A 27,156-nucleotide genomic window follows, 5' to 3' on the forward strand; every position below is an offset into this window, starting at 1 on the left:
GTCAAATTCAAAGCATTAGGAAAAGAAAATTTTAGGTAATTTATTTTGTTTTATGGGTACTCAGAAGACACAGAAAGAACATTTATTTTTTATTTTAAATAGGTAAGGAAAATAATAGACATGTATCACTCTCACTGTATCACTATCATCCTGTTACTCATCGATTTGCTCGAGCGGGCACCAGTAACGTCTCCATTGTGAGACTTATTGTTACTGTTTTTGGCATATCAAATACACCACAGGTAGCTTGCCAGACTCTGCCATGCAGGCAAGATACTCTTGGTAACTTTCTAGGCTCTCTGAGAGGGATGGAGGAATTGAACCCAGGTCAGCCATGTGCAAGACAAATGCCCTACACCCTGTGCTATCACTCTAGCCCAATAGACATGTGAATAGTATTCATGATATTTTATGACTATGAATCACTATCATCTGTAAGTAAAATTTAGTTTGTATGCATATTATGTAATATATGGGAATTTCATTATTTTTATGTATTCTAAATTCAGTGTGTGGAAATTCCAATGCATCTTTTTAGTCATTACTTTCATATAAGCAAATTCAATCATAAGAAATGTGTGCTTAAATACAGTTATAGTCTGTTTTCTGTGAAGTTATCTATGGTAATAACACTGACACGAGGACACCATTTATTCTGATATATGTACAGTTAAATTCAATGTTCATTGCTTGAAATCAAGAAGGTATTAAATATAACTTTGTTCTTACTCTCAAAAAGATGCCCAAAGGCAAAGTGTCATTTTCTGTCAAGTACAACTCAATTGATAGTTCGCTCTCCATTTTGCACAAATGCCTCTTTTAAAATGATTCAATTCCACTACCACCTCATCTTCCCTGGTCAGGAAGGAGTCATCAGGAGAGAAGATTGGCCTATTATCTCCCCACTCGGTCAGAAACTGAAGCAGTAACGGCCGTGACTCTCTCATATGCTTCCAGCTCAATGCTCCATAAAACATACGAACGGTGCTATCTAGACTTAATTGTGCCCAGAGTAAAATAAAATGAAATGAGGTGGATACTTAAATAATATGTTGGTATTATGCTACCTCTCTATGTACATAGATCAAATCCTTAAAAAAATAAAACTAAATAGCTATAAGTCTCCACAATCTTAATAGGAATTTACATATTGAAAAATTGAATTCGTTTTTAACTAATATTTGTGTTGCCTCATATGTTTACTTAAGCAGCACTTATAAAATCTATCTAGTTAGCCTGAGCTTCCTTCCAAACAGAAATACCAGGTGTTATCTCGACGATCAATTGATTTTCGAACAAAAGCACAAAACCTTGAGGATAATTGAATGCTACTGCTTCCCCCCCCTTTTTTTTCCTCAGCTTTGAGAATATGATTTAATGTATTCATGCATAGAACTAGGTGTCTGCAGCAGTTCAGAAACCAGTGAAGTAGAAAATATATTTCTGTGTGACAGTCTAGTTCTCATGACATTTCTGGTCTTGCCAATAGATTGGCGCGGAGGATGGGAGAGGGAGGTAGTGAATGTTTATTCCTGTCAGATTTCCAGACTGTTTCCAGCTAAATTTCTCAAAGATATATGGACCTATAATTGTGTACTAAGTACCTGGAAAACCATCTAATCTCTCACTTCTGAATTTTAATCATTAATTTCAGCACAATAGTACTCTGGTAGGCAAATTTTGCCTATAAATTTGTTTCACTTTATTCCAAAGCATAGTGTATGAAGAGGAGATGCATGACTAGGAGATATGGCTCGGAAAGATGTGATTTACATACTCTTAACATATTTAATATTCTGAGGATTTGTCACACAATTGAAGGTACTTTAATATATGATACTAATTTTGTATTAATATCAAAATCTATATGATTTGATATTGTATGCTCTGGTAAAGAGGGAGGCATAAAGACAAATAAGTCTTGATATATTCAGAAAGCAATGAAGATAAAAAAAAGTTAATGATTTAGAATGATTTGTTACAATAAAACTGGGAAAAAGCAATTTTATTGTGGAGTTAATTTTTTATTGTTGCATTTTGAGGCTATACCTGTGAGTACTCAGTACTCTGTGCTCAGAACTCTTGGCAGGGTTCTTGGGAGCAAAAGTGATGCTGGGGATTAAATTTGACCAGTTGCGTTCAAGGAAAGACCCTTTCCATTCTAATAGTGCTCTGTCCCTACTATGGAGTTTCTAAACAGATTTTTTAGAAGGACATCAGTTAAAACTCTGTGTACACGCATTTTTGAATTACTTATTTTCAAATATTTTGGCTATTAATATGCAGTAAACTTATATGCAGTAACTTATAATTATTGAGGCATTTGAAATTAATCTTTATGTGTATAGATCATTATATATAATTTGTAGGTAAGCATATTATACTCATGTAAATTGCAATGGAACTATTATCGATAAATGCATAATAAACTTTAAACACATAAATTAAAGGTTATGTGTTTGTGCATAACCTTTTTTGTGCAAAAAAAGTTACAATAAAATCTGTACATATTACTTTGGCATTTTGGAAATATTTTTAAATTTGCACTCTCAAGCTCATGTAGAAATAAAACTAAATAAAAATTTCAAAGAAAATAGTTATTTAGAAATTACATATTCATTTTCTCAAGCACTTTAAAATGTTTTAGTAAAAACTCATTTTTCAGGCAGAATTGAGTTTATTCAAGTTATGGTTGCCTTCTTTGATGTTACGTCAGTGATTATGTCCAAAGTGTTGGACATAATACTTTGGACAGTGTTATGTCCAGAGATTATGATATCATACTCTCTACTGAGTATGTGAATTTGGATGGTGATTTTAGGTGTCAAAATTAGATGCAGTTTCAATTTTGATACAAATTATTCTTCCACATGAATAAGGAGCTATAGAACAACAGTTACTAAAGTGTCCATCTATGCTAAATTGAGTACATGATGGCAAAAAATTCTATTGAGGAAAATCCATTTAATAATTGTATAATAATATAGTCTTTAAAATTGTACATGGATTATAATAAATATGTCTGTGCATATAATAATGTTATTGAATAATGGTTATAGAATTCCACATTTTATCTGCAAATAATACCTTTATCATTGTATAAGAAGAAAAAATGACCTAGATTCAACCTTCCTTTAATATTCAAGGGAATTCATACAAAATAAAAATAATAAAATTGTATTCACAAAAGCAAGCGAAATGTATTGAGCAGCAAATGATTAATGATTAAAAATAAAGAAATTGTTTGAAGTTCTTAATATCACTATCCTGCATTCATTAATTCATATCTGTATAGATTTGTTATGACTTTTATCATCATTAAAATCATTCTAAAATTTATATATGCTACAGGTGTGAAATGTCTTGAGAGTATAAATGTTCTGTATAATTAATGAAAGGACTTAAGAGATCTAGTGGTTCATAAAAGATGAATTAAGGAGATGTAAAGTAAGAATCTCAATAGGATTGAAAGAACAATTTTTAGATCTTGATTGTATAAATTACAGGTTAAAGATCGCACTTTTCAGTGGTTTCTGCCAAACAGCAAAGTTGTTTTTTTGTATTATTATGGGAAATTTAATAATATTGCACATTCTTAAGCATTTTCAGTAAAATCATATATCACTGAAAGTTATGAGTCTATTATCAAATTTTAGACTTTTAAAGTGACTATATACTGTAGCACTGTCATCCCATTGTTCATCGATTTGCTCGAGCAGGCATCAGTAATGTCTCCATTGTGAGGCTTGTTGTTACTGTTTTTGGCATATCGAATACTCCACGGGTAGCTTGCCAGGCTCTGCCATGTGGGCAGGATTCTCTCTGTAGCTTGCCGGGCTTTCCAAGAGAAACAGAGGAATCGAACCTGGTTCGGCCCCATGCAAGGCAAACACCCTACCCAATGTGTTATAATGAAAAAAATGTATTGAATTAGATTGTTTATGTTCTAACACCCCTCTCAGAGAGACCAGTAAGCTACTGAGAGTATCTCGCCCACATGGTAGAGCCTGGCAAGCTACCTGTGGCATATTCTATATGCCCAAAACATTAACAAGTCTCACAGTGAAGACATTACTGGTGCCCACTCAAGCAAATTGATGAGCAACAGGTACAGTGTTGATACAGTGTTGATACAGTGATACAGTGATGTTCTAATAAACAAGCTCAGAGAAATCAAAGTTAAACAATGCCAATATTTTTGCTTTAGAGAAAAACTTAATTATTCACAAGAGTAAATTCTAAACAATAGCAGTCTGAGTAGAATGGTCACTTTGAAATAAGGAGGCATTTCTAAATTAGAATACTAAAGTTTGTCTATTGGATTATAAATATGAAAAAATTAAAATTGAATTCATTGATTTTAGATACCAATTATAAAAACTCATATATAAAGTTAAATTTAATAACGATAGTATTTCAAATTAGTGGTAACATTCAATAACTAGTGAAGGAAATAATATCAATAAGAAACTAATATTTAAAGCACAAAAATTAGATTAAAACAGTATGTTTAACGATTCACCTGTACTTTCATACCATGTTATCTAAAGAACTTACCACCTCTGGCAGGGTTCTGGGGAGCAAATGTGGTGCTGGGGATTAAGCTTAACCAGCTGGAGTCAAATAAACTCATTCACTGGCTCTGATCCAGAGACTCAGAAATAAATTTTGAAAGAGTTCTACAAGTTGCAGAGATTCTTCTGGACCCCGAAGGCTGAGTCATCTGAGGCACCCCAGTGCCCAAGCAGCCGAAAACCTCCACATTCCAAAGTCACCACCATGCTCCCAGTGAGAGTTCACTCTGGGCTAAGCCTCATTCAGGAATTAATCTGTTGAAAAACTCAGGTATTTGGGTTTTGTGATTGAAATCTCCAGGCTTTCACTGAGTTCTTCCCACCCATCTTTCTGTACTTTCAGAAGCCCTGATAGTCACACACATACATGCCCCAAATTGCCATCTAGTTAAAACTTAAACTCCGGCTGTAACACCTTGTTAAACATTTTGGATTTTCTGGAGCAATATCTTCAATGCTACACTGATAAATTTGGAGAAGTACACAAAGTTCGATGAGATGTAATGTAGAAGGTATCTAATCTCGTTTAACAAACTATATACTGAGAAACTTAACCTGTAACAATATTTTAGTAATCTCTTATAATGGCTTTGTGGTGAGATACAAGAATCTTCACTAACTTTCTTCTAATGAAACATTTTTTGATCATTCTTTTAGCACATTGTTTATAGCAAGCAATATAAAATAAATGATTGAAGATCTTCTATGGAGGAAGGCTTAAGGCGTGGTTGCAAAAATTGTAAATAGTGATGATTAGATGGGTGCTGGAATATTGACTGTCTGCAACAAGTCATTGTGAAAAACTTAGTAAACCATGGTGTTAATATAAAGTGTAAGGGAAAAATAAAATTTAAAAAATCTATTTAATTATCACAAAAAAGAAATAATATGCATATTTCATAATTCTGTATGTTTTCAACTTGTTTAACAAATAAGTAAAAGAAAAAATATATAAAAAGGACTTTAAACAAATTGTGATAGGAAAGAGAATTTATATAGATTATATAAATTATCTGAATAATAATTATTATTTTTTATATGACATATACAATTAAAAAGTAAAAAAGCAAATAATATTCTGCAAAGTATTTTCAAAGCAAGGAAAAGATTTAGAAAATGGTACTGCCATCATACAAAAATAAAACTCCATTTAACAATAATTAGAATATTACTGATATAAAAAAATCATTTTTTTACTGAAAAGTCAATACTTGATTTATGGGAAATATTGCTGTTAAATTTTATATATGTTATTTTATTTCTGATTTCAAAACTGAGAAAAAAATTTAACTATAAATATTCCTTAAAGCATAAATAGTTAATAGAGACACTTAATAATCTTGCTCTTATTGAAAATTTGGATATTTCCCGTTAACTTGAGAAAACGGTGAATAATTGCATAAGGAATTACTAAAAACTAACATGTCTCTTGCCCGAATGCCTGGCTGTCTTCCCCAGGGCTCGTCCGAGGGATGGGCTCCAGCTGCCCTCCCTGCACCGAGCAGAGCTCCCAGCGGCCAAAGACCACTGGAACCTAGCCATAGCCATGCTCAAGGCCCCTCTCCACACGTTCGGACAGGCCTCATGCATGAAGGTACAGGCAGAGGAACCCAGTTGTGTGTAATCCCATCAGCGGCCAACATCCAAAGACTTAAAAACAAGTTTCCAGAAGAGGTATCTTATAACCTACTTTTCCCTCTGGTCCAGGAGAAACTCCCAAGCTACTGAGAGCTTCCTGCCCACATGGGACAGCCTCACAAGCTTTCCATGGTGTATCCATAGGCCAAAGCCAGTAACCAGCTGAATCTCATTTCCCTGATCCTGAAGGAGCCTCCAATGCAGCATCTTTGGGATGGCCAAGAAGAAAAAGGCTTCTAAGATCTCAGGGATAGGATGAATGTGGAGGTTACTGAGACCACTCGAGCCACTTGATGATCAACAGGATTTTGTGATCGTGATCGTGAACATGTCTGTGTGCCAAAGTTCTCAGTTATTAGCAGTTAATTGTTATATCACCAGCTGAAAAATATCTTCTAAAGCACCAGTCTGAAATACACACTGCAAATACAAAGCATTTTTGTTCATTTGTTTATTTATTTTGGATTTTTGACACACCCTATAGTGCATAGGGCTTACTTCTGGCACTGTGCTCAGGCATCGCACCTGGTCTCCTGGTGGGGATCAGGGGACCATTGGGTGCTGGGCTAAAACACGTATTGGCTGTGAACAAAGCAAGCATTCCTATCTGCTGTACTATCATTCTGACCCTGAGAACAATTTTATAGCTAGCTGTACCTGTAATTACTAAATTAACTTAGAATATAAAGTTTTTAGGTGGGAGGCTAGTATGAATAATTTTGTACTTTCAAAACATCACTTTAATGTGCATGTTGATTGGAGAAGTTCCATTGACAGGAGATTGAAAGGCCAGAGGATCTCTCCAAATATGCTGAGCACAAAATGATGCAAAACCTTTTTTTTTTTTTTTTACAAAAGACTTTAGCACTGCAGAGATAGTTTTTCTAACTTCACCCTAAGTACAAGAAAATGGAATTTCATGGCAGAGTAAGGTTTCTAGTTTAGCTATTGCAGATCTAATGAGAAAATGAAAACTACTGACATCTAAAGGATGTGTTTGCCAAGCGAAGCCACACATGATTTGCTGAACTAATGAGTTGCTTGCAATTCATCTAGATTCTGAGAAAAAACTGTGTTGTTCTTGCTATGCTTAACTCAGGGCTTGTTCCTGAGCTATCTAGGGCAGGTACAATTTATTAATGTTAATTCAAATTGAGAAAAAATGATATTTTCAGTAGATGATAGTAATCTGAATATAATCTCCCCTTTTCTGCAGCATTTATTGTTCTCATATGTCTGATAGTTTTTTTAGTATTTTTAAAGTTCTTACATAAATGAAGATAGTGTGCCACAATTTTATTTCTGAATAGCACTCACAAGTCAAAATTAAAGTTAGTTATGCTGTTTATTTTTCTGTAGCGGCAGAGGAGGGCCCTTTCTTGCTGTTATCCTCTCCCCTTTGGTTTTATTCACTGCTATATGTTAGGCATTTGATGAAAAATGATTTAGGGTAAAATTCTTTCTTTGATTTTTTTTTTTTTTTTTGCTTTTTGGGTCACATCCGGCAATGCACAGGGGCCATTCCTGGCTCTGCACTCAGGAATCACCCCCGACAGTGCTCAGGGGACCATACGGGATGCTGGGAATCAAACCCGGGTCAGCTGTGTGCAAGGCAAAGGCCCCACCCACTCCAGCCCCTAAAATTCATTCTTTGAACATAGTCTCTGAATAAGTTATATGGAGTAGATCAAGTGTCTATCAGAAGAAATACTAAACTATTTTTTGTGTGTTATGGGTCATGACCCAGTTAAAACTTAACCCAAATAATTTATGAGTACTTCAGTTACTGTTTTGAGCACGGTATCAATCCTGAAATTGCACTTCGGCTTCCTTTTACAGAGAAATATTATATATTTGTGACCAACTCAGAGATAGTCTGCATCACTGAACCAGTTAGTCATGACCAAATATTGAAGCTATAATAGAAATAAATCATTTTCCATGACATCATTCATTTTGTATGCCTCATACCTTTGTTACAAACACACACTTTTTATTTTGTTCAATCATACTTTTTGTGTATTATTTTTATCTTTAAAGTGTCCTTTGACCACATTTTCCATTCAAAATACATTATAATTGTCTCTTTTGTGCTTTTGTGTCTCTATGCAATTATTTACTGTACCTTCTCCTTTAGATATCACTAAAATTTGATTTTTCACCCACCAATTTTACTTACCAATTCTACTTAAGTAAAATTGGGTAGAATTTTAGTTTAGATTAATGGTTATATATCAGGTGAAAAATTCAGGGACCAATTTTTCAGTTATAAGCTTTCTTGGACTCTCAACTGCATATGACACAGTTGATTTCTCTTTCCTGATAAAGTTTCTTCACCTGGTTTTAAGATCTCTTTTCTGACTACACTTTTTTTTTGACCACATGGCTGATTCCTCCCCCCAAAAAACAAAAAAGAAAGAAAAATATATGTAAAAATGTCATTTAAACAGCATAAAAATAGGGAAAAACAAAACTGACTAAGCTAAAAATAGGCAAAGAACTTGAACACACAATGATCAGGAATTATATGACAATGTTCTTAAATAAATTCTGGAGAAATTATACAATACCATATCTATGTTTGAAAAATGTAGCATTGTATTTAAATTTTTGTTAAAGACTGGCTCTTTTATGCATTAATAGTCAAAATATTAAAAAGGACATAGCAAGCTTTTGGAGTCAAGAAATATGTTTATTATTTTTCTTGTTTGTGAACAATGAGTATTTTTCTCTCCATTTAATCTATATATATAGCAGCAAATATGAAAACATGCAGACACAGAAATAGAGCACACATAAATTCAAATAATTATTCCATTTGTGAATTCTTGAGTCTAGATAAGAAATATTCACATATTTTTTCTGTTCTTCATTTTTTCTTTGTAATTTACAAAGTATTCTTGATAATGCTGATCTCTCTGATCCTTGCCTTGCTTCAAATCTGCTCTCTTTTTCACCCTCCTTGTAATTAAAGCAATTATAATGGAAAATAAATGCATAAATTAATTGAATCCTTATAAATATAGAAGGATAAACTGCTTCAAATTATCCAAAAAGAGACAGGTTGAGTGGGTAGGTAGAGGGAATTTAGGAAGAGACTCAAGAATTAAAGCATTCTGTAAAATGGCAATTTAAAAAAAAAAACAACTTGCTTTTATTTTGGTCCCAGAACGCATGCAACTGCTTGATGACAGGCAGTCAATCTTTCTCACTGTTCTCAAGTATGCCACTTCTATTCTTTAAAAAGACAAAATTATTGTCCCAATTTCCTAAGCCAAAATGTCACTGGTGTATGTGAGATGTAACTGTGAATTTTTTGTCCCTTTTCCCATGTACAGAACAAAGTTACTAATAAGGAGTATAAGCTAAGATTTTGATGTCACTTCTTTTGATGATAACTCAAAAAAAAAAAAAAGATCAGTTTTTGAAGATGTTCACTTCAATGAACTGAGCTAGAAGTGAGAAGCTGTGAAATCTGTGGGGAAATGACCTTTATAACTTCTCTGAAATAACTTTGAACACAAGTTGCTTAAAACTCAAAAGTAGCACGAAGAACACACATTGTGTATTTAACTGCAAAATCATACCCATGGTGCATTATATATGGTTAGTATGTGAGAGCAAAATACTTTGTTCAGTTCAGTAATTTTATTTATATATTTATTTTATTTATTTTATTTTTAATTATATATAATTTTATTAATTATATATAATAAATTTATATATTTTAATTATATATTTATAATATATTTATTTATAAAATAAAAATATAATATAATATATTAATTATATATTATTTTATTAATTATGCATATGATAAATTTATATATAATTTTATTTATTTATTTATAAATGCAAGTAGATATTTCTTACTATCCCTTAATGTTGTACTAGCATTACTTAATTTTGTTGAAATATAAAACGGAGTAATATATTGGTCCAGGGAGAAAATTCCAAGGATTGGAGTGTTTGTCTTGCTTGCAGAGATACTGAATTGGGTGCTTAGTATTGCTTGGTCCCTTGAGACCAATCAGGTGAGTTGTTTGCCATGGTGGCCTCCAAGCAACACCCTGTTCCTTGTGGCTGCCATCCCCACTGGACATGAGCAGCAGCATCACACTGCCTTGCCCAAGCACCCAATGTTGAAAAGATCAGAGTCTCATATCCCGCAATTCGCACCACTTTGCAGTGACTGGAGGAGTCATTTCAATACATTCCCTTCTTGACTAGATAATATCTCAGATCTTTTGAAGGATGCATTTGTCTCCCAAGTTTGTACATGCTCAGATTTTATTCTTGGCTATGTGTCTTGATTCAAAAAGTTAACCAGAGATAGTCTCTAGAATTGTTATCTTTTCTTAAATAACTGTGATAGATGTTTTTACCCCTTTCCTCAGTTTCACTGCTGAGAAGTGACTCCTGGCTGTGCTTAAGGAACCTTGTGGTATTGAACCAGGCACACCAAGCCGATGATAAGGCAGGCAGCTGGAACCCTCAGCCCCAGCCCATGTAATGTAATTTTATTCTATTATAATGAAAAGATAAAAATGTTTATTTCAGAAATTGATTTAATATTTCACATAAAAAACATGATTCTTAGGTAGCCTTTAATAAGCAATGCGTAAGTTTAAGGACTATGGCGGAATGAATGATAATTGGTTTTTATATTGAGGTATACAGATAACAGTGATATACTAAAAGTTATTTAGAATTGTTTCTCAAATTATTTGGCTTCAAAAATACCTAAAAAAGGGTATTGAGACATTTAAAAGCTATATCTGAGAAAATAATCACTGTATCACTGTCATCCTGTTGCTTATCGATTTGCTCAAGCGGGCACCAGTAGTGTCTCCATTGTGAGACTTGTTACTGTTTTTGACATATTTAATATGCCACGAGTAGCTTGCCAGGCTCTGCCAAGCAGGCGGGAGACTCTTGATATCTTGTGGGGCTCTTCAAGAGGGAAACCCAGGCTGGCCGCATGCAAGCCAAATGCCCTACCTGCTGTGCTATTGCTCCAGCCTGAGAAAATAAAGTGTATTAAAATACACAATATTGAACCTGGCATCTTTGAGGGGAGTGGCATTTGAACCACACTGGGTGATCCACAGGGTTTGCTTCTGGTTCTGTGTCCAACCATTGCTGGTGCTGCAGAGGGGACCTTATGCAGTGCCAAAGAGTGAATCAAGCTAGACTACATATAAAGCAAGCACCTTACTTCCTGTATTAGCTCTCTGGCCCATGAAACCTTATTCACTTACTCCAAAGTTGGCTATCCCATTTTATTACATTGAAGTCATGTTAATCCGTAAATAATCATTGTTAAGTTTTTAGGTGTCAAAATCTTCCACTAGTTCCCGTGTTTAAGGCTTTGAGTTAGTAACTGGAATTCTCAAGGCTTCACTCTGTCAGACATATGATTAATTGACCTCTCTTCTACATACACTATGAAAGAAATATGAGACACAGAATGCAAGGATTCTGAATTTTTTTAATTCTAAAGTGAGTGAAAGCTAATATTAAAAATAACTGATTCAGTTTATCTGCTATTTCAGTTTTGATTCGTAGCACTTAAATGAATTTTGGTAAGTTTAGATATTCCATGAATCCATAAAAAGTACCATGTTTTGTAACTCATATTATAGATGCATATACATATAAAATATTCATTTTTCTGAAAAGTTGCATTTAAAAAAATCAGGATCAGTGTTCAACTGGAAAAAAGAAATTTATGGCCCTAAATAATTTTAAGAGAGTCTCTTGCCCATGTGCCTGGCTGTCTTCCCCGTGGCCCCTCCGAGGGAGTGGGCTCCAGTTTCACTTCCCGCCTCGAGCAGAGCCCCCATGGCAAAAGACCTCTGGACCCTAGCCACAGTCATGATCCAGGCCCTACTCCACACCTTTAGATGAGCCTCATTCATGAAGGTACCAGCAGAGGAACCCAGGTATGTGGGACCTGAGGCTGAGACCTTCAAGCCTGCTCAGATTGGGACTGGGCTTCCTCCACCCAGATTTCCCATTTTCTAGTAGCTAGGTGGTCACACCCACGGACTGCCCCCGGTGCCGTGTTATCCTACCAATGGCCAACATCCAGAGACTTAAAGCCATGCTCCCGGACATAGCCTACTTCTCCCTCTGGGAGAACCTGGCAAGCTAACAAGAGTTTCCTGCCCACATGGGAGAGACTCACAAATTCCCCATGGTATATTCATATGCCAAAAACAGTAATAATTCTGGGACTCATTCCCATGACCCTGAAAGAGCCTCCAATGCGGCATCATTGGGAAGGACGAGTAAAGAGAGGCTTCTAAAATCTCAGGGCTTTTTGGAAAACAATATGGACGATTCTCAAAAAACTAGAGGTTGAGCTCCCATTTGACCCAGCAATACCACTGCTGGGAATATATCCCAGAAAAGCCAAAAAGTATAGTCGAAGTGACATCTGCACTTATGTGTTCATCGCAGCACTGTTTACGATAGCCAGAATCTGGAAAAAACCCGAGTGCCCTAGAACAGATGACTGGTTGAAGAAACTCTGGTACATCTATACAATGGAATACTATGCAGCTATTAGAAAAAATGAGGTCATGACGTTTGCATATAAGTGGATCAGCATGGAAAGTATCATGCTAAGTGAAATGGGTCAGAAAGAGAGAGACAGACATAGAAAGATTGCACTCATCTGTGGAATATAGAATAATAGACTATAAGACTAATACCCAAGAATAGTAGAAATAAGTACCAGGAGGTTGTCTCCATGGCTTGGAGGCTGGTCTCTCATTCTGGGTAACTCAGGGAAGGGACCACCAAGTAAAATGTGGTCGGAGGTCATGTGGGGGAAGGGTGATGCGGGCCAAATATAGACTAGAGACTGAACACAATGGCCACTCAACACCTTTATTGCAAACCACAACACCTAATCAGAGAGAGAACAAAAGGGAAGACCCTGCCATAGTGGCAGTGTGGGGTGGGGGGAGACGGGACTGGGGAGGGTGGGAGGGATGTTGGGTTTACTGGTGGTGGAGAATGGGCACTGGTGAAGGGATGGGTTATCGAACTTTGTATGGGGGAAACATGAGCACAAAAATGTATAAATCTGTAACTGTACCCTCACGTTGACTCTCTAATTAAAAATAAACTAATAAAATAAAAAATATATATAAAAATAAATAAAATCTCAGGGATAGGACAAATGGAGGCATTACTGAGACCGTTTGAGAAATTCAATGATCAATGGGATGATAATGATGATGATGATGAAATAATTTTTATCATGAAGTTCAACCAATAAATATGTGATACTTCATAATAAAGGAAATAATCACAGTGAATTAGTAGATTGTAATCTAATGTCTTTGTTTCTGCTAGAAAATTTTCATTTTGAAGGAGGTTTTGGGTGATTATTTTGAGTAAATTTTTTTTCTTCTTTTCCTCTCCTTATGTTCTTTATTCCTGGGGGATATAAGATACTTAGGTTTTCCATATTTTAGCTATTATTTATTGCACTTCAATGAATATAGATGTCCTGGTGTCTTTTTAAGTTATAGTGTCTGTATTCTTTGGATAGATACAGAGGAGAACTGCTGGATCATACTGAAGATACTCTTCTATTCTCAGAGTTTTGTCTACAGGTTTACACATCCTCTACTGTTTCACATTCCCACCAAGTGTTTAAGAGTTCATTGTCTTCCACAGTTCCACCTGCACTTATTTCTCCAGGCAGTTTGATATATCTCATTGACACTCTGACTTGTGTTTTGTGGAGATCAGTGATAATGCGGTTTTTCATGGACCTGTTGGCCATTCGGTGACATGTCTGTTTAGCACTTTTCTCCATTTTTATTGTGGTATTTAAGTTTTTTTGATATTGACTGTTGTGAATTCTTCATATATCTTCAATATCAGTCTTCTGTTGGTTGTAAAGTTTATAGAGACTTACCTTCCATTCAATAGTACATCATTTTGTTTTAGAAATTATTATTTCATTCACTGTGCATAACTTTTTAAGTTTTATATGACCCCATCAGTTTTTTTTTGTTACTATTGCCATCAGTAGCAGATCACTGAATCCATTATGGAAGTCAAACTTATGCAATATTTTACCTATTTTTCTTTGTCAAGTCAAACGTATGCAACAGTTTACCTATTTTTCTTTATCTTTTGTATAAATTTGGGTAAATAAATCTCTGATGCATTTTTCTCTACTTTTGTGCATAGATTGTGTAAGGTTGTGATTGTTTAGTATTTCCATGTGACTGTCAAGTTTTTCCCTACTTTGTTGAAGAGACTTTCTACAAAGTATGTTCTTTGCTCTTTTACCTCAAAATTAACCGTCAATATGTGTATATTTATGTTCTTAATTACAGTTAGCTGATATTGAGTGTCTTATTTTTTTCTAATTTTTTGTGTCTTGATTACTTTTTGTTTGTTTATGGGGCAATCCCAGAGGAACTCAGACTCCTGGTTCCACACTCAGGGATCATACCTGGCAGGGCTCTGCGTACTGTGTGTTTGAACCTGAGATGGTCACATGCAAGGTAAGCACCTTACCTACTGTTCAACTGCTCCAGCCCTTGTGTTACTTTAAATACAGGTTACAGTTGGTAACATGATGCCTCTCGTCTTCATTTTCTCTTCTTTTCCTCAGGATTCCTTTCATTTTTCTGGGCGATGTATGCATCTATACAATTTTATGAATGCATGTTCTTGGCACTTGAAGAATGTCACTTGGAGTTGGACAGGGAGCACTTTGAATATATATATATATATATATATATACATATATAAAATGTTTTAGGTAGAATGGATGACCAATTTAACAATATTCATATTTATTCTTTCCTTTCATTAACGTAATTTTTTTAAAAATCATGGTGCTGGAATTTTTTTTAATGCTTTGAATATCCTGTTGTTGTTGGAGAAGAGGGTGCACACTTGCCTGTGCTCAAAACTGACTTCTGACTTTTTGTCAGAGATCACTTCTGATGATGCTTGTATATATATGCTCTACCAGGGATTGAAACTGAAAAATGAGTGCCTAACCCCTGTGTTGGTTTTGAAATTTTGATGAAAATTCTTTTACCTCCTTTCTTAAGTTGAAATCAACTATGTACTTTATTCTTTTATAATCAGTGATAAATGGGATTTAAATTTTTCTGTCTCTTCTACTTGTTTGTTTGCATTTAAGAATACAATATATTTTTCTGTTGATTGTATACAAGTGAATTCACTATGCTTTATTGTTTTAAATAGATTCTTAGTGGTACCTTTAGGGTGCTGTGTGTGTATTATAATGCCATCTACATAAAGGCATATTTTATTTTATTTTTAAAATTTTTTTTCAGTGAGTCACAGTGAGGGTACAGTTACAGATTCACACCTTTTCGTGCTTGTTTTCCCCTCAGGCAATGTTCAAGAGCCCATCCCTCCACCAGTGTCCATTCTCCACCACCAATGAACCCAGTATCCCTCCCACCCCAATCCCATCCCCCACCCCACCCTGCCTCTGTGGCAGGGCATTCCAATTTGTTCTCTCTCTCTCTCTCCTTTTGGGTGTTGTGGTTTGCAGTAGGGGCATTGAGTGACCATCGTGTTCAGTCTCTAGTCTACTTTCATCACACATCTCCCTCCCTGAGCAGGATCTCCAATAACATTTTTTTTTTTTGCTTTTTTTTTTTTTTTTGGGTCACACCCAGCGATGCTCAGGGGTTACTCCTGGCTTTGCACTCAGGAATTACTCCTGGCAGTGCTTGGGGGACCATATGGGATGCCGGGGATCGAACCCGGGTCGGCCGCGTGCAAGGCAAACGCCCTACCCGCTGTGCTATCACTCCGGCCCCTCCAATAACATTTTACTTGGTGTTCCCTTCTCTATCTGGGATGACTTTCTACCAACATGTGAGACCCACTTGCAAGCTATGGAGCCAACCTTCTGGCATTATATACTACTATTTTGGATGTAAGTCTCCTACTCTGTTATTTTATATTCCACAGATGAGTGCAATCTTTCTATGCCTGTCCCTCTCTTTCTGAAGAAAGCCATATTTTAATTTCTTTTCAAATGTGTATCCTTTCTTTATATTTCTTGCCTAATTACCTGGCAAGCTCTCCATGGCATATTCGATACTCCAAATACAATAACAATGATGGGTCTCATTCCCTTGACCCTGAAAGAGCCTCCAATGTGGCAATGCTGGGAAGAACGAGTAAAGAAAGGTTGCTAAAATCTCAGGGCTAGGGCTAATGGAGATTTTACTGGTGCCCACTCAAATCGATGATCAATGACAGTGATACAGTGATACAGTGCCTAATCCTGAGGGTATGGCTTTTAATTTTCTGTTGAATAACTGTGTTGAGAGTAGAAACCATTGTCTTACTCTGGAAGAGATAAGAAAAGAAAAACCCTTTAGATTTGTGCACTCTGAATATCTAGAAATTGCACTTTTTTTTTTCAGTCCAGAATTGGGATGTGTAATCTTCCAATGGCTTTTTTGCCATCCTCTGCAAATAATCATCATTCCACACTAATTATGCTTTATAGCAGGATTCATATAATGCTGCAAATTGCTTGACAATGGAATTAGTGCATGGCCACAAGTTTGTAAAAACTGAAAAATTATAATAAATCCAGATTGATTATTAAATTAGAAAATTAAATATAACTCTTACAATTCACTTTACATCAATTTTGAACTTGAATTAAGACCCTAGTAAACTATCTGTGGAAGAAAAACAGTAACTTTTGCATTCTACCTGAGAATTTTTAATATTCTTTCCACTACTGTTGCTGACCCAGGTGATGATATAAATCATAACAATTAGCTAGAGCCTACTCATGTTTCATGGCACTGCTGTGATGTCAATTATTCTAGTTGAAATTTCCATGTATTCTTCCCTCCAAATATTTCCCACTTGAAAAAGTAACACACATTCTTGCTATTCTGAATTTTACTCAGATCTATTATTCTGGGGAGCAAAACCACATGGAATGTAAAAGAAAGTGTCAGTTAAAATTATTGTTTCTTTTGGAAGCCAATTTAATGATTTATTATATCATAAAGCATTCTGTATTTTTTTTGAGTTAATGAGGCTTTAGAAGACTAGGTCCTCTTTTGAAAGTTTGAAAATCAAACCTTTTGTAGAGGAAATGGTAAAAGTTATGTTTTGCCTTGGTTTCTAAATGACTATTGTCAAATAATGACAATGTACATACTCAGGAAGAGTATGTATAAACAGATTAGATTAAATAGCAAAAACTAAAAGTGATTATGAATGTATAAAATCATTTTAAAGTTTTCTTGCAACTCTAGGATGCATAAGGAACTGGGAAGGAAAATCACAGAATCAAAGTTAAATTTGTTCATATTGCTTAAATTAAAAAAAAAAATGGCACACCAGCAACTTAAGGCCTGCTCCTGGTACCTTGCTTGGACATCACTCCTGGCAATGCTTGGGGACCATGTGGTGCAGGGGTCAGTCTGCCTGTATATCACATATGCAGAGCATATACTGACCCCATTAAGCTCTCTCTCCTGCTCTCTTTGTTTTTGAATTATTAACAATTTCCATTAATCTAAGCACAAAGCTCAGTTTTAAAAGTCATTGAAGTTTGGGGTCAGAGTGATAGTACAGTGGGTAGGGCATTTGCTTTGCACGCAGTTGACCCTGGTTCAATCCCCGGCATCCCATATTATCCCCCAAGCACTGTCAGGAGTAATTCCTGAGTGCAGAGCCTGGAGTAACCCCTGAACATCGCTGAGTGTGACCAAAAAGAAAAAAAAAATTAAAAAATTAAAAGTCATTGGAGTTCTACATAGGCCAGTGTTCATGTTCAAGATAAACTGAATTAATAAAGTAGTCTATTTTCACTAAGCAGATTAATTGATAATTTTATTTAAAAAATTGTATGAAACCTGTTATAATTGTGGTTATTTTATTCTTTATTTCTGATATAGTATCAATTAGTTGGTTAATATTAGTTAACATGCTATTTTCTCTTTAAATTGGATTCAAATTCACGAATCACAAATCATGAAATCCCGTTGATCATTAATTTCTCGAGCGGGCTCAGTAAACTCTCCATTCGTCCTATCCCTGAGATTTTAGAAGTCTCTCTCCACTCAGCCTTCCCAATGATGCTGCACTGGAAGCTCTTTCAGGGTCAGGAGAATGAGATCCAGCTTGTTACTGGTTTTAGCATATGAATACACCATGGGAAGCTTGAGAGGCTGTCCCACAGGGGCAAGAAACTCAGTAAAGCTTGCTAGTTTCTCCCAGAGGGAGAAGTAGGTTATAAGATATCGCTTCTGGGAGCTTGCTTTTAAGTCTCTGGATGTTGGCCGTTGATGGGATTACACATACCTGTGTTCCTCTGCCGTACCTTCATGAATGAGGCCTGTCCGAATGTGTGGAGAGGGGCCTTGAGCATGACTGTGGCTAGGTTCCAGTGGTCTTCGGCCGCCGGGAGCTCTGCTCAGGGTGGGGAGGGAAGCTGGAGCCCATCCCCTCCGAGGGGCCCCGGGGAAGACAGCCAGGCATGCGGGCAAGAGACTCTCAGAAAGAAGATATGACCTATGCAGGATTCAAATTAATGGTAGCAAAGGTTAAAAATTAATGGCTATGTTTCTTTTCTTTTTATCAATCTCAAAATAAGCTTTCCATTCATAACTTAGAAGTAGTATCCACTTTTCTTGAGCACTTGCTTCATAAATAATTTATTATTATTATTATTATTATTATTATTATTATTATTATTATTATGTGGCACACTTTGTAGTACCTAGGAGCAAGCCCTGGCAGTGAAAGAATCAAATTTGAGCCTCTTGCATGCAAGTAGCATGGTATAGGCCTTTGAACTATCTACATGTAACAACTTCAACAGGTTATAAAATCACTTTGTTGCAGTTTATAAAATGAAGCTTATGGTAACCAGATTGATAGAACAGTGGGAAAAGTGCTTGCCTTGCAGAAAGTCAACTGGGTTCAATTCCAGCACCATACATGTTCCCCTTAGCATGCCAGAAGGGGCACATTTTTAAACTTATTTACTTTTATGCTTTGTGTCTCCATATACGGGGAGAGGTTATATAGATTAAAACATATTCTGTATAAAAGAATATATTTTAGCTGACAGATATCAGTTCTCTTTTTTACTAAGTTCAACTCAAAACTTTTATTTACATCCCAGTGCAGCAAGAAAAATAACAAGGGTTCAATATATTTGTATTGTGAGAAAGGTTAATACAGTTGATCTGAACTTGCATGGAGGAAGATAATACACTAGTAACTGAAAACAGCAGTTGTCTCCTGAACAGATTTTGGCTCTATTTCCTCTGCTCCATTCATGCAGTCTTAGCCCTTCTTAGTTCCCTAGTTAGCAATCCTAGCACTACTGCAATGTACAATTTTGATTTCCTCTAATGGTTCTTATTCCTCTCTCTGTTCCTCACCAATAATAGTCCACACATTTCTCAGCTAATCATACATCTTTTAGGTGATCTTTTGTTATTCTTTAAGTAGAATGATCATGTGATTCTCATGTAAAAGAATATGAGGATGAAGGGGCACAATTGATTGTTACAACAAAACAACAATTGTCGCTTTGATAAAATGCCCAGGAACCCTCTGACATGAGCATGCATATGGTCTGCCTCCTCCTTAACTCGCCAATGTTGTACATTTCAATCTCTATTTCACTCTTTCCACTTCAGCTGTAATGGTTTCCTAGTTACTGGGTTAGTACAATCATTTGTATTGTTCAGTACAAATGCCCTTATAATTATTACAATATGACAATTGATCACCCTAGCCAAAATCTCTATAGTTATTGACTCTCATTTTCATTCTATTATGTTATCATGTATGACTTTCATTTTTAAACTTATTTACTTTTATGCTCTGCATATTCATATACAGGGAGAGGTTGTATAAAAGAATATATTTTACCTGGGAGTCATTTCTCTTTCACTAGTGTCTAAAACAATATCTGTTATATTCACTGCACATTAAAATTATTGAATACATGAATGACTCAGCTCAAATAGCACTTCAGAAATCCCTGTAGAAGTATAGTCAAGATCATATGGGAGTTGTAAAAATGAATATTTTTAGGAATAAAATTTAAAAACACATATAGAAAACATTTGAGCTGGTAAAATGGGATTTTAGGATTGACTCTTGAAAGCACTGACTTAAAAAAATTTTATTGAAAAATTAGGTACAGTTACAAGCTTTCATGTTAAAGTTTCAATCATGCAATGATCAAACACTCATCCCTCCACCAGTGCACATTCCCCACCCCCAATCTCCCCAGTATATCCCCCTTTTCCACCCTTCCCCTGCCTCCCTGGCAGACAATTTCCTCCATATTCTCTCTCTATTTTAGGGCATTATGGTTTGTAATACAGATAATTAGACGTTATCACATTTGGTCCTTTATCTACTTTCAGCACACATCTCCCACCTCGACTGATACCTCCAATCATCATTGAACTAGTGATCCCTACTCTATTCCAGCTGCCTTCTCCCCCTGCGCAGGAGGCAGGCTTCAAACTATGGAGCAATATTCTGCCCATGGGTTTCAGTCTCATGTTATATTTCTTTATACTTCACAAATGAGTGCAGTCCTTCTATGTCTGTCCCTCTCTTTCTGACTCATTTCACTTAGGATGATAATCTCTATGTCTATTTTATAAGCAAATTTCATGACTTCATCTCTCCTAACAGCTGCATAGTATTCCATTGTGTAGACGTACCAAAATGGGCACTGGTGGAGGGATGGGTACTTGACCATTGTATGACTGACACACAAGCAAGAAAGTTTGTAAGTCTATAACTGTACTTCATGGTGATTCACTAATAAAACACTTAAAAGAAAAAAGAAACATTTGAAAATATTAATTAAACAATAAGATAATGATCTAGGACATGATGTAGGTAGGAACAGTAGCTGCTGACCACTTAAGGGAGCACCGAGAGAGGGTAAATGAATATTCCATGAATTTATATTGTTTTTATCCTGAGCAGATTCTGAACTCAGCTATAAAGATTGATTTGACAATTTACAATGTTATATGAAGATGAGAAGGTCACTTTTCCACTGAAAACAGAGAGGTGAGTGGGCTGAGGATAGAAACCTGAGGCTAACTGGTAGCCAAGAAGGAAGGGAAGTATAAAGAAAAACTATCACTGTCACTGTATCACTGTCATCCCGTGGCTCATTGATTTGCTCGAGTGGGCACCAGTAACGTCTCCATCGTGAGACTGTTACCATTTTTGGTATATTGAATATGCCATGGGTAGTTTTCCAGGCTCTGCTGTGCAGGCGAGATACTCTCAGTAAGTTGCTGGGCTCTCTGAGAGGGGCGGAGGAATCGAACCCAGGTTGGCTGTATGCAAGGTAAATGCCCTACCCACTGTGGAAAGGAAAACTTTGAGAAGAAAATATTAAATTTGGGGATAAATATATGATGATTCACTGGAAAACCAAGTTACTTAGTGCCAGTATATTGTTCCAGTATTTTTGAATTGACTTTATTTTTTGTGTGTTTTTGTTTTTGTGTTTTGGGATATACCAAGTGGTTCACAGGTCTTATTTTTGGATCTGTGCTCAGGGATCAGTCCGGAGCAGTTCATGAAATCATGTGGTGTACCAGATATTGAATGGGGTTGGCTGCAGGTATGGCAAGGAATTGTCAGGCTGTAATGTTTCACTAGGCTTCTGAATTAATTTTGAAGTACACAAAATATAAAATCTCTGATATTCAACTTTCCTTTGTAAATTTAAGTATTACATGATGGCTTATTAATTAAATTAAATCATGGCTTATTAATTAAATGGAATAAATTAATTAAATTAAAAAGATACTATTTCAATATTTATAAGTACTATGTTTATCATCAAATTATGGTAAAGACAGCAGCGTGCTGATGGTAAGTATATAGGCAGTGAAAAACCAGAGACTCTAATATACATAGCAGTTTAGTCTAGTAAGCTACAAAGGCGGTGCTTTTATACCAGAATAGAGATTAAAAAGAATTTATAAAATCATTTTTCTTATACCTATCATTAGATCTCCTTCATCCTTCATTTTTTTCTAGAGTACTTTTCTCACTCTTTGATAAAATACCCTCTACTTTCTCAAGACTTCTTTCAGTTAGTGAACATGTCCAGAATACTTCCACTATTTTTGGAACATCATATGACTGAAATCAAGTCATGAAAAACTTTGTAACTGTATGACTCACTAATTTAATTGTCATTCGATAATTAAATAAAAAGTCTTTCCACTAGTACCACATTTCCCCCTTCTCCTCAGGAATTAGAAGTAAAGAAGGATTATAGCTGTTTTTCAATTTCTTCAGGGTGTTTTCATCTGCTCAGTCAAAAATGGCTTCTCCACTTAACATTTTTAGTCAGTTAAAAGGGGAAAGGAAAGAAGACTACACACACATATAAATATATACAAATATATATTTATATATTCTCTCTTGATAAAATCCTCATATCTTATTGACAAGAACCTAGCCACACTTTCTTCACAATTATTTTGGACAAATTTGTCTCTACAAAACCATACAGAAGCCAGGAGTGATATTATTACAGGTTTCAATAGATACTTGAAGACTGCCAGAAGATATTTAAGCAGCAGATGTTCATTGAAAGTTGATAATACCAGAAGCCTGGACATTTAGAATACATTGTAGCATTGATTCTATTAGTAACTGCAGTGAGTTTTAGTTCCCATTTCACAATTGACAGTGGTGTGAGTCACAGTTCTTAGTAGCTTTTGACAGTGACTACAGTTCATTCTATTGTCCAGGGCTGCATGGTGGTTAGGGCATGACTCCTGGCTGCTCTTCCTCGGGCTTCTCTGCCAGCACTCTCTGTGAACTGCTCAATATCCTTTTAATGAACTCATTATCTGCTGAAAGCAGCTGGATTGACTCCTCATGACTAAGATTTCTGTCACTATGATTATTCAGACAGATGGTAAGAGATCCAATAACAAGAATTAAGGCAAACAGTTTTTTTCTTTCTAGGGTAACTTAAATACTAGTAATAGAACTCCATTTAAACTGATGTGAATTTATGATTTTGAAAACTATATAATATATATAAAATGTGAGGAACTTCGGTTTTGGAGTTATAGGCATTCTCAAACTCTTCTCTAGCAATTTGCAATAGCATTCACGCAGTAAAGTTCCTATACATTACTTGATTTAGATTATCCCTGTTCCATTTCCAATTTACTGCAGAAAAGTAATGTTAACCCAACATAAATGTTGGCTCATGTCATTCAGGTGCCACTTTCCTAAGTTTCATATAGTCAGAGATACTGTTCCAATTCTCACATCTCTCTGAGTGAATTAAAAATGCCATCTTTATGACACTTGAAAAAAGGAACTAAGTAGCATTAAATGTTTCGATTGTATTTGACTTTATACAAAGTCTAATGTGAATATATTTTGTCAAAGGGCCCTTTGGTGACATTTTTTTTCAAGTAATAAACTCAAGAATTTTCCCATTATATATTTCTATCAATATAACATCTTTAATGTACAAACATGTATACCAGGATAAAGTTACTGGGAAAAAATCAATATTAAAAATATTTCTCCTTGGGGTTGGAGAGAGTATAAGTGCTGGATTCTTGTTTTGTACTGAACTGACTAGGGTTTATTCTCCACCCTTATAGTCTCCCAAGCACCACCAGGATTTATCCCTGAGTGCAGAGCCAGGAGTAAGCCCTGAGAAGTGCCAAGTGTGTCCACCAGAAAATATAAATCAATAAACATAGACACTACTCATTTTTGACCAGAAGTCAGTGATTTTAATACCAATCAGTGTAAGATAATTTAGAGTATATGTATTTCAAGAAGCAAGGTAAAGCCAGTTCTTTCATGAACACATTGCATTGTGTCTGCTACATTATTCATCATTTGGGATCATTAGGAAAGATAAGGCTCTCTGATGAGTTTGCATGAATATAACACCAACAAAAAAAAAACATATTTTTGGCGTGGGGTGCCTCGCAGACATTGCTCTGGAAGCCAAGGGCACCCAGGCTGCTCTGTCAAACATGTGGTGCTGCTCAGGTCCTGTTATGCTGGGATTACCTTTGCTTTGGACAATATGCTTTGGACTATTTTGGGTTACATGCTATGGTGCTCAGGGTACCATGTGGTGTCTGCATTGGAAGTAGGATCAGCTGCAAGCAAAAGAAGCATCTTTACTCTTGAACTTTCTATCTGACCCCACAAAACACTTCATTGTTTATAAAAGATGTGATTGAAAACTGGAAATGGGGGCAGAAGAGATAGTACAGGGATTAGGGTTCTTGCCTTGCACATGGTTGATCAGGGTTCAGTCTTCAGCCGCCCAAATGGCTACCCAAGCCTACCAGTATTCCTTAAACAAAACTGGGTGTGGCCCCCAAAACAAACAAACAAACAAAAAGAATTGTGCTAAGGTTAAATAGGAAATGTACATACAATTTATGGATAATTTTCTCAAAAATTACTCTATTACCAAAATTTTAGTTTTTAAGAGCTAAGGCATAAAAATTCTGCTTAATTAAATGATAGAAAGTAGAAGTGTACCAACAAATATTTGTTTGATAAATGTATACAAGTAGATACTCCTTTTTCTTATACACTATAGATAGATAACCATACATGACAGTATGCGGTATTCAATAAAGGAGAAAATAAAAACTCCGTTAAAGATAACCAATATTATGAAGGAGAAATTGCAAAGCCAAAAAATAAAGATCATAAAAAGTGAAATATTGATAAGAAGCTATCATATTGGCATTTATATGCCAATAATAAAGTGGACAACTTAAATGATCACATTCTTATAATCATAAAACACTTCAAGACTGAATCAGAAGGTAGAAAGCTTGAATAGACCAATCACAGATAGAGCAATAAAAACAGTAATGAAAGTATCCCTGTGAATAAAATTCCAGAATCAGTGAATCCTTTCAAGTTTTAAGAGATAATAAATGCACATAACTTTTATACTCTTCCAAAAAGTAGGATACACACTTTTCAGATTGCATGAGGCTAATATCACTGTAATTTACAACCTACAAAAGAAAAGTCAAATAGGTATTTATTGCCAAATGAAATCCAACCACACTTCAGGAGAATTATTCATCATGACCAAATGGAACTCACACAAGGGACAAACAATGTTCAACACTAGCAAGTAATATACCACATCAACAAAACTAAACATTATTATAGTAAAATAAAAAATCCTTTGCCAAGACTCAAGATACATCTGTGTTTAAAATATTCAGAAAATTGGAATAGAAATAATACACCTTGACATAATAAAGGTCATGTTTGATAAATCCACAGCTAACACCACACTCAGGTGAAATGAAGTTTTTCCCTTAAGTTTTGGAATTAGACATAGATGTCCACACTTGTAACTACTTTCACACATACATTTTTGTCTTCTAGCCAGAGAAACAGGGAAGAAAAATGTTTTTAAGGAATTTAAATTTGAGATGATGTAAAACTATGACTATTATTTAATCATATGTTAGTATATATAGAAAATCCTAATGATTCACTTACAAAAGTACTAGAATTAAGGGCTTAATTTTATGGTATATTTGCACTCGGATTTTTTCTAGTGATTTTATTCATATAAACAAAATGTGAAGTAAAGACAAATGCCTGCTAACAGCTTGAAAAGAAAGCTGTTTTGTATATCCTCAATCAATACTAATTTGATTAGGAAAAGAGTAAATATAAGAATTTGGGGCTGGTGGTGTTTATGTAACATGAAATAAGTGAAAGATAAGTAGTAGGTGTTTTCACCCATATGGGGAATATGAATTGCCAAAGGGAACACACTGGTAAGGAACAAAAGGAAGTTCTGAACTCAGTGAAAACTATGATGATAACAGATCCAAAGGAAAGAATTTATAGAAGCAGCAGGCAGAGAGGTGGGAGGATGACCCTAAAATTTTGATGATGGGAGTAATGAGAATTTCATATGAAAAAGTACTATTCACTCAGTTATATTTTTCAAAGAAAGGTAAAATGTGTGCAAAGGCAAAAAAATGCATTGATACATACTTTTAAATATTGTACTGCAGTAGCAGCTTAAAAAAACTATATATGCTCTGGAGGTTCAATGTCACACATTTTAAATATCTTTTAAATACCTGTTGCCTGAAGTATCAAAATTACTCCTCCACAGTTCTTAAACCCTCTTCCTTTATGCTGCTGTCTGTTCTAAGGTCATATTTATAAAAACTACAGCGGTTGGACTTTTGCCTTTCACTTGGCCGACCCGAGTTCGATTCCTCTGCCCCTCTCAGAGAGCCCGGCAAGCTACCGAGAATATCGAGCCCGCATGGCAGAGCCTGGCAAGCTACCCGTGCGTATTGGATATGCCAAAAACAGTAACAATAAGTCTCTCAATGAGAGATGTTACTGGTGCCCGCTCAAACAAATCGATGAGCAACGGGATGACAGTGACAGTGATATATTATATGAATAATATAATATATAATATAACATGTATTCTATATTCTATAATATGATACATTACAATATATCATATTTTATATATATACATATATATATGCAGAGTCTGGCAAGCTACCCATGGCATATTTGATTTGACAAAGACAGTAATGATAGGTCTCATTCCCCTGAGCCTGAAAGAGCCTCCAATCGTTGGGAAAGATGAGTAAGGAGAGGCTGCTAAAATCTCAGGGCAATAGAGTGTAATAGAGACATTACTGGTGCCCGCTCGAGTAAATCAACGAACAACAGGATGACAGTGTGATACAATGTGTTTGTGGATTCATATATTGTAAGTAAAGGAATAATATTTTATCAGGGTATCCTATGTCAAAGTGGCATAAAAGCTACAGTGATGAGCTGACAAAGAAGTACTAAGAAGACATTGCCTATA

Source organism: Sorex araneus, chromosome 7 (genome assembly GCF_027595985.1).
Source record: "Sorex araneus isolate mSorAra2 chromosome 7, mSorAra2.pri, whole genome shotgun sequence".
NCBI classification, from domain to species: Eukaryota; Metazoa; Chordata; class Mammalia; order Eulipotyphla; family Soricidae; genus Sorex; species Sorex araneus.